Here is a 20,000-nt window from a genome sequence, read left to right as displayed (position 1 = left end):
TTCCTGGCGCTAATGCACTGTTTCCTGGATTTAAGGTCAGGACTCACTAGAACTCCCAAGTCTCTCTCGCACTCGGTTTTCTCTAAAAACGTGTCATTCAAGCTATACCTATTATCGGGGTTGTATAGCTGCATACTTCGCCGCAAATTCCTAGAAATATGCATAGAAGAAACAGTGATACCGAAAAAGACGCCAAATCAGATCAAACAGAAGGAGGTGCAGTTCAGTGATTGCGCCAGATTTTATTTGTTAGAGGCTTGTAAAGACCTTCGTAACACAGTGGACGATTTGAGGAGTTACAATAGTGGCACAAATCTACCACGTTTTCTATTACAGAGACTAGAACGTGAATACTCAGAACAAAGTGTTAGATTAGAGGCGAAATTGGTATATCTGTGTGACACAAGATATTGGAACAAAGTAGGGAGGGTAGGTCTTACAGTAAATTTGTCTGACCACAATTTAACAGACACAGAGAAGCAAGCTCTCTCCCTGGGTCTGAAATTTGACATCGGTGTTGACAAGAAGGGTTTTACGGAATACGTGAATAAGAACTACAGGTGGGAAGATAGACTTAATAAAAGGTTTTAAACAAGGCTTAATGACATGTTTCCACGTTCTAGCCACTTTCCACAATTACGCTATACCAAGAAGATTCAGGTCAGCCTTAGAGAACCTCGGAAATGACGATAACCTGATGATCACGAGTGCCGATAAAGGGGGAGGATTTGTCATCATGAACAAAACCGATTACATTCGCAAAAAGTCTGACCTACTCAGTGACACCACCACCTACGAAAAGAAACATAAGGGGCACACGGCAGCGGAAGGAGACTAGTTCAAGAAAGAAGCTAGGCGGATACTGGTCAAATCCAACAGAAGTAAGAAGTTAGTGGGGCTATTGGAGGAAACCCCTAGACCACCCAGTATGCGCGGACTCCCGAAGACATGCAAACCAAACATCCCGATGAGGCCCATCACTTCCGTGATCGGCAGTGCACCAAATAAATTTGCCAAATGTTTGGCCAAACCAAACCATTATCCTCCAGACTAGGGTCAGTGAGTAAAGCGCACCTGAGAAATCCAAATATTCTGATTGAGAGAATACTAGATACAGATCTCTCTCAAAAAAGAGGTTGGTATCATATGACGTTACAAGTTTATTTACCAATGTACCCATTGAAGGGGCATTAAAAGCAGCCAAAGAGGTGGTCAACGACATGAAAGACGAAGGCCTTCCTCTTGGCAAGGGGGATTATTTGAAGTTAATATCCTTATGTGTTAAATTTGGTTCCTTTATATCCAATAATGAAGAATATTTTCAATGCCGTGGCCTTGCGATGGGGAGTCTGCTCAGATGTGTTCTAGCCTGTTTATACATGGAGGTTCTAGAAAGGGACCATTTTACCACAATATTGGGCCAAGATACAACATGGGAGACGGATCTCAGTGATGAATTAAAACGCTCAATGGGATAGAAAAGGACATACAATTCACTATGGAACAAAAGGAGAATGGCAAATTGTCCTTCCTAGACACGGTAACAAGGAGAAAAGGGAACAAGACTGCTTTCTCAGTACACAGAAAAGACACAAATAAAAACGACATTATCCACTATTACTCTGCTCACCATCCAAGAATAAAAAGCGGGGTGGTAATAGGTTTCTTTATGAGAACAGAGACTTAAACCAGTGCGCTATCAAGAGAGAATTGATAGCGCAGTGGTTTAAGTCACTCTTCACTTGTTACGTCTGAGCTGGGTTCGAGTCCTTGGCTTCACTTCGTATCAGTTTCCGTATATGTCGTCGTCGAGTTCCTTGTCAGTCTTGATCGTGACGACATGGGATGAAAGTGAAAAATTAATGTGATTGAAAAAGATTAATATATATATATATATAATATATATATATATATATATATATATATATATATATATATTTCTTATGGCTGTCGCGTATAGGACTCGAACCTACCGCTCTGACGCCAAGAGGCTACTGAGACAGTGCCTTAATCTGCTCAGCCACTGGTGGTACAAAACTCTCCGAACTCGGAACGCTACTGGTTCCCGAGATTAGGAAAGATCGCTGCCTGCGACCCCATTTCCTTTTTCACCAGAGAGCCGACCATAACTCGTAGAGGGGGGTAAGGACCGGAACGAATCACTTTCACGCGACGGTCATAAAAAATTATCTGACTGATGTCGCTATTCACTAGTGAGCTTCTCATATTGTTACAATGGCGAAAGCTATAGCCCTCTTTAGGAAAGTACAAGATACAAGAGTTGTTTTAGACTTAAATACTGTTAATATGAAAGTGGGGCAGGAACATGGGTAGATGACGGGCAACATTTAGCCACTCAGGTCGGGGTCAGAAGGAAGAGGGGTGTGAGGTCAGACGGGGGAGGAGTGCGGGGCTATAGTTATTAGCCGAAATATAGAAGTTTGACTTTCTTCTTAGTTTCCTTTTTAATCCCACCGGTGGGATCTTCGTGCATATATATGTATGTATGTATATACATGTGTATATATATATATATATATATATATATCATATATATATATATATATATATATATATATATATATATATTATATTTGTATATTTTCTCTGTCTCAGTCTCTATCCCTCTGTCTCTCTCATACCTTGCCGCTCACACAATCCGGAACGTGGCAGACCAGACTCCTTTTTACCGGTATCTCCACCGAGCTCAGAAAAAGAAAAAGAAAGAAAGAAAGAAAAAAAAAACAGAGGAAAAAAAAGTCGGCGACAGTCATGGTTGTTTTGTTTACATTCGCGACGTTCTATGGCCGATAAGATAGGCGGTGTGTGGGACAGCCAGACGTCACGCACCTTCGTAATCGAACCGGACTTTACTGCTTCAGAATATCTCTCAACCCTCACCTGAACAGAATTACCTGGCGTTATCACACTGGGCAATTTTTCCTCCGACTGTTGGACCAACTTTTACGAAGGAATCTGATAAACTGGAGGAAAATAATTTTCGTCCAGCATATCAAATGACATTCGATGTGTATTTTGTTGAGAAAAATAATAATGTGCTACAGTAATTTGACGGCGGAAAATGTCCTGGAGGTGGGCGGTACCGCCAACTAATCGGAGGTTGGAGGAAGAAAAAAACAATTTGATACGGATTTTGATCTTTGGCACCGTACTTCATTGTATAATTCTTTCCCTTGTCAAAACCAAACGATTCCTTTCAGGTTGGTGTTCAGCCCTTACCTGAATCAAATCACCTGACGCTTGTGGCAGAAAAAGCGTTACAGTGAGGTACGGTAGCCACAAGTCCTCAAGCACACCTCTCGCGTCATGCAAGGTTGGCGTGCATGACCTGTGAGCATGACCTCTTCGCCTTCACCTCGACAGGCATTCTTCTTGTGCATACATGATTATGAGCACACACACACACACATACGCGCGCTCCAATTTGACCGATAAATAGACAGGACTCCACGAACGTAGGTGGTAAACATATATCGACAAACACACACACACGCGGGCGCCCGAGCGCGTGGCCTTGTGATTTGGTGGTTAGCGTATCAGCCTGTCATGAGAGATGTCCGAGATCGCACCCCGCACACGCCATTAATAGTTTCCACTAATACTGCAAGCCGTTACTATCTCCTTTGGGCAAGAGATGGGTGTACCTTTTTTTTTTTTTTTTTTTTTTGTAGGGTAATATTATTTCCTATAGATCGGTCATAACGATCCCAGAGCTCTTATCCGGACGCAAAATAGTTGTCGATCGCGAGTCCAGCGCGTGGTCCAAGATATAGGTGAATCGGTCGTACATGGGTTTATCAGTCGTTCACCTTATGAATCATCCAGGTGTCATGCAGAGCCATGAGTACGGAGGGGAGGAGGAGGAGGAGGAGGAAGTGTGCATTAGCTGTAAAGTAATACACGCGCTGGGAGCATACATACCACGCATGCCCTTGTGTATGTGCAAATGTGTACATGTGCACGTGCGTCTCCATGTGTGTGTGTATGTATGTGTGTGTGTGTGTGTGTGTGTGTGTGTGTGTGTGTGTGTGTGTATGTGCGTGTACGTGTACTTGTGTGTGTACATGTATGTGTATGTGTGTGTGTACTGTATGTTTGTGTACATGTGTGTGTGTGTGTGTGTGTGTGTGTGTGTGTGTGTGTGTGTGTGTGTGTGTGTGTGTGTGTGTGTGTGTGTGTGTGTGTGTGTGTGTGTGTGTGTGTGTGTGTGTGTGTGTGTGTGTGTGTGTGTGTGTGTATTTACCTAGTTGTATTATACGGGAAGGGGAGCTATGCTCGTGGTGACACGTTTTTGTATCTCGCAAGATCAAGTTTGTTCTTAAATTCTTGTATTGTGTTTGCACACACTATTTCTTCATTCAATTTGTTCCATATATCTATCACTCTGTGTGGGAAGCTGTTCTGTTTCAGGTCTCTTCTGTAATTATCCTTTTTGAGTTTCATTGCATGTCCTCTTGTTTTCCTTCTGTCCCGCTTTAATAAGTCCTCTCTATCAAGGCATTCTTTTCCTTTCATAATTCTGTAGATGGTTAGTAGGTCCCCTCGTTCTCTTCTTTGTCCTAGGGTTGGCAAATCCAGTTCGACCAGTCTTTGTTCATATGTCAGGTTTGCAAGTGTTGGGACCAACTTTGTCGTTGCTCTTTGTATTTTTTCTAAATTTCACATATTCTTTTTTGTACAGGGTGACCATATCAGTGCTGCATATTCCAGTTTTGGCCTTATTAGTGTGTGTGTGTGTGTGTGTGTGTGTGTGTGTGTGTGTGCGTGTGTGTGTGTATGTGTGTGTGCATGTGTGTGTGTTTGCGCGCGCGCACGAGCGAAAGTCTTTAAGATAACACTAATCAATATTAGGTGACTTATTTCCATAAATGCATCTACATTCTTTTTTCCAATCTCAACCGCGATGCTATTTATATGTATTCTTATCTTGTTTATTTACTCTTTCTTGTCATCCGGCGACACGTGCAGTGAACCCAGCGACAACGGTTGAATGTCGCAGGCAAGAGCACTCGAACAAGAACAGCGAAACTAACAAATACATTTCCAGGAAACAAGACGAGGAGTCTGCGCCAGAAAATGCTGAGTTGCAGCGGCCGAATCCGTCGCCTTTGCCTTACGCGCTTGGACTGTTGGAGAAGGTTATAGGCACTGCTGGGAGTTGGAGAGCGGTGCGGGATTCGAACCCACAAATAAGCAAATGCGAGACCAGAACGTTTCCGATTACGCAAACAGCAAACATATTCATAAAGAAACAAAGGAGGGCATTTGGACTAACATAATGATCAATAAAAAATATATAAAACAAAAATTAAATACAATAAAAATAATAATACAATAAATGTCAACAAAATCAGATTAATAACACATCCATCAATAAACAAAACTAAGATAAAAAGAATTAAAATCCCAATAAATTCATCTATAAAACAAAATAAAATAGAAAATAAAAATCCAACACACGATCTATTACAAAAATGGTATAACACTGTTATGCTATTGAAAAAGAAGATAACAGGCACAACAATCTACCTAATGTCTCTTGTCAACACACCTAAATATTGTCGTACTCAATTCATGGCAGCATTCACAGTTGTCACAAACACACTTCTTATCGTATTGACCTCAAATAAACAAACCAAAAATACATATATAAAAGATAAAATAGGTCTCACAAAATTAAAATGGTAAAATAAAAAAGTCATCTTCAAATATTTGTTGTTCCCAATTTATGCAAAATATCAAACTTTGAACCTTTAACTAGCCACCATAACTAAACCTTTGTCACCACAAGAACTATCAACAGCATTACAAGAGTAAGAATATGACCTTACCCAAACACGTATTTTTCTGAACTTGTTCATTAAGAGTATAAGTGTACATGGAGGTTCTAGAGCAGTGGTTCCCAAATTTTTTTTGGCCGCGACCCAAATCCAAATCTGGTGAAGATGTGGCGACCCAAGAATCAAAAAGCAATTTCGAAAGTCTTCTTTTATTGAAAACAAGATTATAGGGAAGCTTTTGATTTTTATTATCTTTTTTTCTAACAAGGTCTCACGACCCATTCTTGAACACTTCGCATGGGTCGCGACCCATAGTTTGGGAATCACTGCTCTAGAAGAAGAAATTGCGAAGTCGACAATCGATATTCTTAAGCAAGCACCAGCCAGAAGTCTTTGTTATCTATGTGAACTGCACAACACATCTATAAGTTAATCTAATCCATGTCTAGAATGTAACCCAAGAAGTTTTACTAAAGACTAGACAGAACCTTTCGCGCCTTCTAGACTCCTTGAGGCACTCCGCCCTTAGGAGGAACTCTGAATAGATTTGGTCCATAGATGAGTAGATGAGGAGATGAAGGGTTGGGGTGGGAGCTGGGGGGGGGGTGGTTTCGTCTTTTTTTTTCGAAATTCGGGAGTGAAGAATCACTCCCACGGGCTTTGTTTGAGCCCGTGCGGTGGTGTTTATGTAAGCCACACCTTGTGGAGAGGAGGTGGAATAGTATAGCTAGTCAGAGGGTGATAGGGGGCAGTAGAAAAGAAAAGCTGCGGCTGCTAGAGCGGCGGTGGACGCTCTAGCAGCTGACGGAGCTCATAGGGGATTTGGAGGCGGCAGAGGCGGCTCACAAGACATTCAGGGGGAGCCGGTGGTCCTCGTCTGAGGAGTGTGTGTGGTGATGAAGAGGTGATAATAAACCATCTTTGGTTATCTAGACACTCTGTGAAGGAGCTGTACCTCGCTGCACGGCTTTTGACCCAAGCGCTATGGGGTTCAACAGGTATGGGGAGTAGAACAACGCGTACCCATTTCTCAATTTATTTATTTTTTCGTAAGTCAAATATTTGCAAAAATGGAGCGCTTTGTACTTCTGAACATAAATCCTTTACCCATCCTAAGGGTCACACTGGGTTATTTTTCTTCCGATTTTTGGGGTATATCTCCAGCCCACAGTTTTAGGGAAGGAATCTGATATGTTGTAGGGAAATAATTTTCCTCCAGTATATCAAATGCCATTCTATGTAAACTGTTGAGAAAACAACATAGTTTGCCATGGCGATTTTACGTCGGACAATTCTTCGTGTGGACAATTCTTCCTGTGGGTGACAATTCTTCACGTGGAACATTCTGGGTTTACGATTTTTCGGTTGTATAAGTTGATGACAATAAGCATAACCCTCATTCAACCAAACCAAACATAACCTCACCTAACCTTTATTCCACTGTTGATATTCGGCGTACTGGGGTGACAATTCTCCAGGTGGGATCTCATGGGGTGACGATTCTTCATGTGGACGTTCTGGGGTGACAATTCTTCAGGTGGGATCTTGGGGTGACAATTCTTCAGGTGGGATCTCGGGATGACAATTCTTCATGTGGGCGTTCTGGTGTGACAATTCTTCATGTGACCCGAAAAAGTTCTGGAGGTCAGTGGTATCGACGATGAACTGGAAACTGGAGGAAAGATAGCCCAGCGTGATAAGGTCTTTAGTGTGGAGACTTGGTTCTAGGCTCATTCTCACCAAAGCCGGCCACTTTGTTTACAAGTCCGTCGCAACGTGGGTCACTATCAACATTCGGCGTCATCATGTTTACCTCCCAGCTCTCTTTCAACAACCTCTCCTCTTCCTCTCTGATTAGGAAGAGGAGGAGGAGGAGGAGAAGGAGGAGGGGGGAATGGATCTTGCACCCTTCCTTATCAGCTGACTACGACAAACACTTGAATTTGCCTTCATTCGCCTGATTAGAAGAAGTAAAGAAGTCAAACGATGGACTACGGACAACTACGTTCTTGAGATTGGTCGACCTTGCAAGGCGCGGGGGGGGGGGGGTGAGGGAGAGGAGAAGAGGGGAGAAGAGGGGAGAAGAGGGGAGAGAGGTTAGCGTACTTGACACGACCGTAGGAATCCCGGGTTCGAGACTCACGGGAAGAGCGAGTTCATCGTTCAAATCCGAGGAGCCGTATACCAGAGGCTGTATTGTCCCACACAGGGATAATCTGGTGGTCCTGCAGGGGACACAATGTTTAATGATATAGTCGTGGACCCAATCGCTGGTGATCCTTGTTATGTACTTTTGCTGGCTGCCGTCAGGCGATTTAATTCACTTGGGATACTTCACCTACTCCCTTTCTCTTTGGGTAATTATGGGGCTTCCTTCAGGTGAATAAAATCGGCCTGTGGTAGCCAGAATAAAGACAAAAGACGTGGTTCTTAGAGAAGGAAAGAGAGACGAGAGAGAAGGTATAGAGAGAGAGGGAACAGGAAGGGAAAGTAAGAAGAGAGAGGGAGGACGGGAGATTGGAAGAGAGGAAGAGAGAGTGTGGGGGAGGGAGAGGACGAGGAGGGGGATGGGGAGAGTATGGGGGAGTTGAGGGGGAGAAGAGACAGAAGAAGGAGGAGGAGGAGGAGGAGGAGGAGGAGTGGCGGAGTGGCGCGTGTTGGTAAATACTTGCTGACGTCATGTCGTACATACCTGTTATCCGTACATCAAGGTTATGGTGGCGATGGTGTCCATACACACACACACACACACACACACACACACATACAACTGACCACTTCTTTTTCGAAGGAGTGCCGCATAGATGAACAAAAACGCCTGGCAACTAGTGAAGAATGAACGTTGGTTTAAAAAAATAAAAATATGAAGAGAAGAAAAGCACTTGTGGAAGTTGGCATGTCAGTCGGTAGCTCTTTTGAAAGAAGCAGGAAAAGATGCAATGAAGAAAAAGGAAAACTAGTAATTATTGACCGATCATTGCATCAAACATATACAAAATGTTTTCCAAGATTCTTAAACGAAAGTCCGAAGTAAAATAGTTATAATCGCAGGTGATCATCTTGAAGACGTTGAAGATTCAATACTGAAAGTGGTTTAGGATTATGAATATTGAATAAAGATATGTTTACAACCAATACATAATGCCAGCTATGATCTACGGATGAGACTTGCAAATTGATGAAGGCAAGATGCAAGATGCTGTAATGATTATAATTTATTTTATATTATTTGTTTTTGTTTTGTTATCATTTGTCTGTCTGATTTTCATTTATTGTTAGTTATATGTCAACTTATTATTATTTACTATTTACCTGTTTGTTTATCATTTAACTATACCTATGCATTTATTTGTGCATTTTATTTGTTATTTACATTGTTATATTTTTTATTTTTTATTTTATTATTATTATGATTTTTTCGCATCCGACCTAGATATGGACCAAAAGGTCTCCTGTCGGCATGCTCCGCCTTTGTAATCCTTTGTAAACTGAGAATAAAATTAGGAATGCACAAACAGACGTGGAAAGATCGATGCTGGGAGTAATATTGACATTGACTGACATAAAGAGGCCTAGTTAGGCAAGAGGAAGCCAAAAAGAAGAAATGGAACTGGGCAGCGAGTGTAGGCAGGAAGAAGACAGCTGACGGATTAAGTGTGTTGGTGACTGGACGCCGCGATATGGGAAGCGTGGAGGAAGGCGACCGGATAGCTGTCGAGACGAGGTAGAGAATTTTTCAGGAGTGACGTGGCAGAGGTTGACTAAGTGGTCCGATTCGTGTAGAAAGTTGGAAGAGGATTTTGTCTAGCAGCGGACTCCGTATAAGCTGAATTTAAATTCCTTGCAATACTATGTCGAAAGCCATTGTTCTCATCCTCCCAAAGTTAATTAAGTTTTTCTATCCTAAACCAGTAAAGGTGTCTACTTATATTTTGAAAAACGGAAGCAAAAGAAGAAACAATATGAAAAAAGGTGAAGAAAAATAAGAAGAAAGATAAGTGGAAGATGATGAAGAAAAAGAAAACGAAGAAGAGAGAAAACAAAGAAGAACACGAAGAAGAAAAATAATAATACGAAGAAGAAGAAAATGAAGATAGAGAAAACCAAGATCTAAGAATATAAGGTCTAACCACTTCCGACCGAATTTCGAGGGAGTTGGCGCAGCGAGCCCGTGAACGTCACTTGGCTGTTCAAAGTGGGGTTAGCGGGTCCTATAGCTGTCAGTTGAAGTTGGTCCGTCGTTCGAAAATGACGTCGCCTTCGCTCGCACCGCTCCACTCAATTATTTATATTCTGACAAATATTATATAAAATATATATATATATAATATATATAAAATATTATAGTTCCTGTCTATATATATGAATATATAATATATATGATATATAATATATATATATAATATAAAAAATATTATAGTTCCTGTCATCCTTGGCGTTTCACAGTTTTCTTCAATGTATCACAAAGAGAAAATGGACGCATCTAAATGACGTCAGAAGCTGCGCAGAACTACTCCAGCGATTAGACCTCTTTACTTAGACCTTGGAGAAAACAAAGAAGAAAACGAAGAAGAAAAATAATAATATGAAGAAGAAAACGGAGAAGAGAGAGGAAACAAAGAAGAAAACGAAGAAGAAAAATAATAATATGAAGAAGAAAACGGAGAGGAGAGAGAAAACAAAGAAGAAAACGAAGAAGAAAAATAATAATATGAAGATGAAGAAAACGAAGAAAAGGGAGAAAACAAAGAAGAAAACGAAGAAGAAAAAAGTAATATGAAGAAGAAGAAGAAAACGAAGAGAGAGGAAACAAAGAAGAAAACAAAGAACAACAATAATAATATGAAGAAGAAAACGGAGAAGAGAGAGAAAACAAAGAAGAAATCGGAGGAAAAATAATAATATGAAGAAGAAAACGAAGAAGAGAAAGGAAACAAAGAAGAAAACGAAGAAGAAAAACAATAATGAAGAAGAAAACGTTGAAGAGTGAGAAAACAAAGAAGAAAACGAAGAAGAAAAATAATATAAAGAAGAAGAAAACGGAGAGGAGAGAGAAAACAAAGAAGAAAACGAAGAAGAAAAATAATAATATGAAGAAGGACAAGCATGGATTCAGCTTCTGGGAGTAGGCTATACGAGAAGTTTCATACAAGACAAAAAGAGACTATGAGGCAACGACACTCCTCCCCCCCTCTCCCCCCTCCCCCAGACACTCGTTGGTGAGGAACAAGTTGATCCGCGACGGCACACAAAAAGGAAGAACGCATTAAGTAACGTCAACTGCTTCAGCCTTGTCTGCCATGACGACGGAGGTGCATCTTAATGACTCCATTTCCTTTCCTTGTTCTTTTTGTTCTTCTTGTTTGTTGTTTTAGCTGGATATGTTGTTGTTGAGATTTTTTTATTATTATTCCTGGTTCCCTTTCTCTTTTCCTTCGTTATTAGCGTTATTGTTGTTTTTGTTTTTGGTGGAATTAGTGATTTTTATTCACGTTTCTCTCCTTTCTCCTCTTTCTTCCCTTATACTCTTCCTCCCCTCCTCTTCTTTCTCTCCTCCTCCTCTTCCTCCCCTAGTCCACTTCCTCCAATACTCCTATTCCTCCCCTAGTCCACTTCCTCCCCTTGTCCTCTTCCTCTCCTCCTCCTCTTCCTCCCCTAGTCCTCTTCCTCCACTACTCTCCCCCTCCTCCTCCTCTTTCCCCCTTCTCCTCTACTCTTCTTCCTCAACTTCTCCTCTTCTTCCCTTCCTCCTCTTCCTCCCCTTCTTCCCTCCTCCTCTTCCTCCCCTCCTCCTCTTCCTACCCCTCCTCTTCCTTTCCTCCTCCTCTTCTTCCCCTCCTCCCCTACTCCTCTTCCTTTCCTCCCCCTCTTCCTTCCCTCCTCCTCTTCCTTCCGTCCTCTTATTCCTCTCCTCTCTACTCCCTCCCCCCTCCTCTACTTCCTCTTCCTCGACATAATCAAATCCTTCTCTTAATTCATCTTACAGAATTCATCTTGCGCAACACACGTCTTCGTTCTTATTATCTGCTATCTGTTATACACTGATAACGACTGCCTGAAGATTGTTTTCTATTTACTCTTCTTCAGCTTGACGTAAAACCTTTGTTGACAAAGGTAAAACAACGCAGTCGCCTCAACCAAGGACGGCTTCTGGGTGTCTTTATTCTCCCAAGTCCTTTTTTTACCAAGGGCGTAGCCTCAATATATATATATATATATATATATATTTTTTTTTTTTTTTTTTTTTTCTCTCTCTCTCCAAAATGTGACCCCTTTGTTGAAAGAGGAACACCACAGTTAGTGATAAAATCACCTGACACAAGCCAGAAAAAATTAACAAAGTTCTTCTCGGTATAGAAGGAGCTAAAGTGGGTATCACACTGGGCTTCCACGCAGAGCCTTTACATGCCTAAGTGTGCCGCCCCGGGGTAGACCTCAGTGATGTCCCCACCCTCCAACACAATCTGGAGGCACAGATTTCCCAACGAGCGGGGTGGTACAAAAAGGTGACGGCATATGAACCTCTATTTCTCCCCCGCTCCACTCCCAGAAGGATAGAAAAGCTGCTCTTCAGGCTGCGTCTCGAGGACCGTTGCCTCTAGAAGCTTAATCCCCAGAGCACCATGGAAGACCGACGGTGCAACCACTGCCGTGAAGAAAATGCCGAACTCCTCCTCCACTACCTGAGCGATTGCCCCGCTACCTCTTTACTCAGACGGGGACCATCGCCTCACCCTGAAGGTCTTGTGAGCCGCCTCTGCTGTCTCCAAAGCCCCTATGAGCTCCGTCAGCTACTAGAGCCTCCGCCGCCGCTCTACAAAGGATTACAAAGACGGAGCATGCCGACAGGAGACCTTTTGGTCCATATCTAGGTCGAATGCGAAAAAAATCATAATAATAATAAAATAATAAATAAAAACTATAACAATGTAAATAACAAATAAAATACATAAATAAATATATAGGTATGGTTAGATAATAAACAAACAGGTAAATAGTAAATAATAATAAATTGACATATAACTAATAATAAATGAAAATCAGACAGACAAATGATAACAGCTGCAGCCTCTCTTTTCTACTGCCCTCTATCACCCTCTGAATAGCGACACTTCACCTCCTCTCCACATGGTGTGTCTTAAATAAACACCACCGCACGGGCTCAAACAAAGCCCGTGGGATTGATACTTCACTCCCAGATTTAAAAAAAAAAAAAAAAAAAAAAAAAAAAAAAAAAATGCCTCCACCCCTTCTCTACCAATTCTTACCGCCAATTCTTACCGCCAATTATAGCGATTGGTTTGCGAAATAATTAAACAAATTTTTTAAATGATATTTAATGTCTCTATTGCAGAAAGGATAAAGGGAAAAGTATTTCATATTCTGGAAATAAACTCTCCTACTGGGATTCGAACCCTCGCCAGCGCGGCTTGCTTCGTAAAAGGCGAGGGTTCGAATCCCAGTAGGAGAGTTTATTTGTCAAAATGACACAAACATTTCATATTCTGTTGATTCTAACGCAAAATTCGTATACTGCGGTAAAATATTCAGGGCTCCTTTGATCTTTTTCTTATTATAATTATTTTGACAGCCTTGTGGGCTGCACAGAGGAGAATGGAGAGATCAATGAGTGTAATAACGCTGAAGACCGAAAGAGAGCAAGTAGGGTGAGAGAGCAGACTAGAGTGAAAACTATTGTGGAGGCGGTAAAAGAGAGGAAGTGGAACTGGGTAGGTAAGTTAATGCGAACGACTGATGAACGATGGAGCAAGTGTGTTACTGAGTGGACGCCACGAGATAGGAAGCGTGGAAGAGGGAGAACAGACGGAAGGTGAGGTGGAGAGACGAGATTGAGAGGTTTGCGGGAGTGACGTGGCAGAGGTTGGCGCGGTCGTGTGAATCATGGAATGCTATGAAGGAGGCCTTTGTTCAGCAGTGGACTCAGGATGGCTGATTTGATTGATTATGCCGCCCCCCTAAATGTGCCCCCTCCCCAAAGGCATATGCCCCCCCCTTCTTCACTAGCGCCGACTAGCTTCACTAGCCCAGACTAGCTTCTTCACTAGCGCCGACTAGCTTCTTCACTAGCTTCACTAGCACCGACCGTTGGGAGATCGTTTGAATAAGACGATTTCGGTTACAATATTTGAATTTTCAAATCTCCAAATATCAAATTATCTTTCCGTCATGCATAGCAAAGCTGATTGATGAACTAAGAGATTATAGACCTATACACATGCCAGACATGCTGTTGAAGTGTTTTTGGAGAAGTCTAGATGTCTGTAAACGAATTCATAATCTAGTTATTCACAAATGGAGGTTGGGGGGAGAAAGTCGAAGGTAAAATAGCCCAATGCGATAACCCTTTTGAAGAGTCTTTCAGGAACTTTTTCTTCATTAAAATCATCTGACGTCATTCAAAACAAACATAGAAAACGATAATCGTAATCTGACTAAACTAGTTTTGCTCTGACCCTCTTTGGCATTCGGAAGATTCCTTAAACCGGATTCAATCGCTTAACTAAAAGAGTTTCAGTTATCTCTGTGACAGCGCTCAACCCCACATCTGATGTCGGCGAACCCCTTCCGTCCTGGGTGGTACTCTTCCTCCTGTCGTCAGGGGTATTTTTTATTAAAATCAGTGGCAATCACTGTCTATAGCAAAGGGGATATGGTAACGAGGGGTGTAATCAGTCTACGGGCGTTGTTTACAATTTCGACATTGGAGAGACCAAATTAAAACTCAAATACCAAAAAAATAATGTGCGTGTGTGTGCGTACGTGTGTATTCACTTGGTCTTTTTTGGATCACGTGTTCGACTCGTGATCGACAGCTATTTCCCTCCTGGAAGAGAGCTCAGAGCTCGTAGGTCCGATCTATGGGTGTGTGTGTGTGTGTGTGTATGTTTGTGTATGAAAGAAAGGGAGACAGACAGAAAGAGAAAGAGAGAGAGAGAGAGAGAGAGAGAGAGAGAGAGAGAGAGAGAGATGAGAGAGTACGTATAATTGTATGCCTCTTTTAGCCTATGTGCGTCATTATCTATGTCTTCTTTTGTCCATGCGTGCGCGCCTGAGAGCATGCACACACACACACACACACACACACACACACTCTTTTAGCAACAGCAACCCAGAACCGCCTCTGGCACATCCGGTCGGAAACAACTGAGGTGATGTAACGTGGAATAATGACGACCTGGTGATGGCCCGTCACCCTCACAGCGATCAGACGGGACGTGACGTCACGACAACGGGTGATGACGTCACGACTGGCCCCGGGGTACGCGTACACTGCCATTGCTCATAGAGACCATTGTTCCAGGTGTTTTCATTCACTTGCGAGATGGACCCAAGTCCCAATGCTGGTGCTCGTTACTAATATCATTAGGATGGAGGTCGTTAAAGAAATATAATAGATGTGGTAGTAGTAGTAGTTACAGTTTATCATTATTATCACCTTTATTATTAATCTATTATCATTATGATTATCATAATTATTATTGTTATTTATTCTTATTCTTATTATATATATATATATATATATATATATATATATATATGTGTGTGTGTGTGTGTGTGTGTGTGTGTGTGTGTGTGTGTGTGTGTGTGTGTGTGTGTGTGTGTGTGTGTACAATGTGCACCTCCCCCTCTTTTCCCTTAAGTAAAGAAAGAGAGAGGGAAACAGCAAGAGAGAGAGAGTGGGAGAGAGAGAGAGAGAGAGATAGAGAGGGAGAGAGAGAGAGAGAGAGAGAGAGAGAGAGAGAGAGAGAGAGAAAGAGAGATAATTAAACTTGACCCACGTCCTGTCAGAAACGAGGTCACGATATACATTTGCGGGAATATCTGTCTGACCTTTTTTTATTATTATTAAATTATACGAATGCAGCAGCAACAATGACCTTTCATTTGCACTCTGCTGGGTCATTTCCGGATGTCCGCTACAGTACACGACGGACATATTCGATCTAACCGAGACACGAGATGACGCATCCCTGGCACCATGACGTCATTGTCATTGACGAGTGCCAATGACGTCATCCCCTCAACCTCAGGTCATCTAGTTCTCTCTCGGTACAATGACGTCGTTGGTGTGACGTCATTAAGCCTTGACCTTGACTCCAAACGATGCTTGGTGCCGGAGTGTAGTCTCGATCCTTCCCTGAATAAAATCGCCTGGCGATAGACTGGCCAGTGTTACAAAGGATTACAAAGGCGGAGCATGCCGACAGGAGACCTTTTGGTCCATAACTAGGTCGGATGCGAAAAAAATATATAAATGATAAAAAATAGACAAAATAAAATAAAAATTATAATATAAATAATAATAAATAAAGTAAATAGTATATAGGTATAGTTACATGATAAACAAGCATGTAAATAGTAAATAATGATAAATTGAGAAATAACGATAAATGGAAATCAAGCGAATAATAGACAAATAATAACAAACAAATAATCAAATAATATAAAATAAATGGCAGTCATTACATCTTGCTTAAATGTTTACATCTTTTTCTACGTCAGGGTCGCTGCCGTTCTTGCGAAGGGTGCATTTATTTGCGATAATATCCTAAATATTCGTTCACACATATAACAACAAATTACCTGTTCTCTGAATTTCTTTCGTTTATCTCAGCCTAAAATGTTTGTCATCAACGTGATGGAGTCTCCAAACGCTCTAGCCAAATAGGACAATGGATCGATGACGACAACATACGTCATGATGACGTCATGATGACGTAGACAGTGAACACCACCCACTACTACTTTATTTTTTCTTCTCCATATTTTAGGATGCTCTGGACGAGTACAATCAAATCTATACATTCTGACTCACTCCAAACAATTTTATTCAGCCCAAAGGAACCCTTGCATGCAAATAAAATATTACAAAGGATTAGAAAGGCGGCGCATGCCAACAGGAATCCTTTTGGTCCATATTAAGGGCGGATGCGAAAAAAATTACAATAATGATAAATAAATAAATAAATAAATAAAAATTATAATAAAGTAAATAATGGTAAATAAAATAAATGCATAGGTATAGTTAAATAATAAAAAACAGGTAAATAGTATGTAATAATAAATGCACATATAACTATTAATAAATGAGAATCAAGCAAATATTAATAAACAAACATCAAACAAGCCAATATCACAATAGTTCAATTCCCGGACCTATTGTGTATTCTTCTGACCTTCCAGCATGGAAATCAATCTGCCTTCAACTGAAAAGAATCGTCTATCATTAGCCAGAAGAAAATCAACGAAGAGAAATGTTCCTGTGAAGGAGGTTAATCAAGAAAACCTTAAACCCGTTCAACACGGGGGTTTGTCTTTGGTTAAGTAACACCCAAAGCAATTAACCAGAATAAGATATATATAGTGCCACACACACACACACACACACACACACACACACACACACACACACACACACACACACACACACACACACACACACACACACACACACACACACACACACACACACACACACACACACACACACACACACACACACACCTCTCATGGCGCTGTGGTTAGAGCTCTGGCCTGCCACTACGGAGGTCCGGGTTCGACTCTCGCCCGGGGCTGAAATAATATCAGTATCGCAGCGCTGAGGGGTGTTACTCCAACTCTCGTGGGCGGGGAGTTGGGTGTGTGTGTGTGTGCAAGGTCATAGCATTACCCATAGATCGGACCTACGAGCTCTGCTCTCTTCCAGGAGGGAAATAGCTGTCGATCACGAGTCCAACACGTGATCCAAAGACCAAGTGAATACACACACAAAAGCCTCTCGGTGACGTCACATAGCCCTGAGTTCGCACGACACCGGCGCGACGCGAGGTCAACTTCGAGGAAGGAAGGGCCGAGGACAACTGTAGCCCATAGCAACAAGTGTCTCATTTCGAGACAAAATATCGTCATCCTAACTCCGACGACATTTTGCGCAAATTGACAAAAATAAGATAAAATAGAGTAAAATAAATAAATCCCAAATATATTTTTGATGGATCCTTGAATTACTATTGTCATCATTATCTACTTTTCTATTCATATATCGTTATCATCATTATGATCTATCCTTATTACCATAATCATTATTATTTCTATCACGTTATTAATTTATTTGTTCATTAATTCTATTTATTTATATATTTTATTCATCTATTTATTTTCATGTATACATACACACACACACACACACACACACACACACACACACACACACACAAACACACACACACACACATATATATATATATATATATATATATATATATGTATGTATATATATATATATGTGTATATATATATATGAAATATATATATATACATATATATATATATATATATATGTATATATATATATATATAATATATATATATATTTTTTTTTTGGGGGGGGAGGGGAGTCTGTCGAGCAGGTCACATGTCGGGAGGGAGTGCATAAGGATCCCCCCACCCCACCCCACCCCCGCTTATCGTTGGTGGCGAACTTTCAAGAACTTTGGAGTTCCTGAAACCAGCTTCGGTTTGCTTATCGCCTGAGTACATTCGAATGCAGCTTTTATCACAACAGACCTTATTTACGTGGCACACACGCTCACACACACACACTCACACACACACACACACACACTTACATGAAACTTACACAAGTTTCTGTATCGCTGTTAACACAATAAGCCAATTATTATCATTATTATCTATTTATTGTTACACACACACACAGGAACACATAGGTACACAAAACACACAACATTTAGCTTGTGTGTGTGTGTGTGTGTGTGTGTGTGTGTGTGTGTGTGTGTGTGTGTGTGTGTGTGTGTGTGTGTGTGTGTGTGTGTGTGTGTGTGTGTGTGTGTGTGTGTGTGTGTGTGTGTGTGTGTGTGTGTGTGTGTGTGTATGTGTGAATCACCATGGTCGTATACTTATAGACTGATCGATGTGCAATACCTGACTTAGACAAATAATGCTTGCGTTATGAGAGAAGCACTCAAATATTGATCGGGGTTCGATCTCGGACCTCATACATGTCAGGTCAAAACACTAACGACTACCCCCACTAACCCGTGTGTATACCGTAAACCTAATGACTAACGATAAATGTCCGGTTTTGGTCCTGCGAGACAGACGTCGGAGTGGTTCATCTCCCCCATAGCTCGTTTTCTTATCTCATCAACATCCTCACCTCCACCTGGAGGTGCGGCCGAGAGGATTGGCACTTGGTTCCCGGATAAGGTCAAAGGTCGCTATGTTTTTCATCTATTGTTCACTCTCGTACGTACGTAGAGTTGACAACCGGTGACTGATCTTCTCAACCAACACTCCAACGTTTCTTCCCAGGGAGATCATTGGAAGGTGCATAGGACCGTTGCCTGCAGCTGTGGGGCTGTGGTTTTCCAGTCAATGAAACTCAAGGAAAGATCTATTACAGTCTATGCGGGTTTTCCATTCAGTTGAATAAAATCGCCTGACGGCAGCAAGAAAGTCGTACAAAGCAAAGAGAGGGTCAACCGCCAGAACATTATGCCGGCCCAAACGATCGTCTTCGTCCACAAGAAAACAGACTTTCTGTTTACTAGTTACATTGGTCAAACTTACGATCCTAAACCCTTTGATAAGTGTAGCCCATGAAGTCAGTTTCCTCTTCTTCATCGTCCTCAGGATTTGGGCTTTAGTCCCGCTGCTGCGCAGTTCCCAAGAAGGCAACAGGCCTCTCGTTATCGTCAGGTTCCAAAGTACACAGGGTACGTTGTCCTCCCAAGCGCGGTTCACATGTGCAATGTTTCGGCACCAAGTGTTGCCGAAACTGTGTTCCGGCAACATTTTTTGTAAACAAGTTTCGGGTTTCCGTGAAAATTGTCATCTTGCTCCCGAAATAGGAAACTTTTGGTGGCCTTCTCGCGTCGGAATAATATTAATATATAATGTTTGATGAGTTGGGGTGGATTAAAAGTGTGAGTAAAGACGCCTCTGGAACCTGACTACCCCAAGCACAAGCTTCGTGTAAAGCTGTTCACTCAAATAACCCTGGAAATCAAGACTCAGTCTGGACACAAGGTGCGCTGCCGGTCGCAGGAACAAAGTCCATAATCGGGTGATCAACGAGAGCGCCATGGTCCAGCTAAGCAGAAAAAAAAAAAAAGCTGCCGAGAAAACGGGAATTTGGTACCGAAACAGTGCACCCAT

Source organism: Oratosquilla oratoria, chromosome 41 (assembly GCF_046742065.1).
Source record: "Oratosquilla oratoria isolate Oo_2021 chromosome 41, ASM4674206v1, whole genome shotgun sequence".
Classification (NCBI taxonomy): domain Eukaryota; kingdom Metazoa; phylum Arthropoda; class Malacostraca; order Stomatopoda; family Squillidae; genus Oratosquilla; species Oratosquilla oratoria.
The sequence above is the reverse complement of the archived record's forward strand: the minus strand, read 5'-3'. Positions refer to the sequence as shown.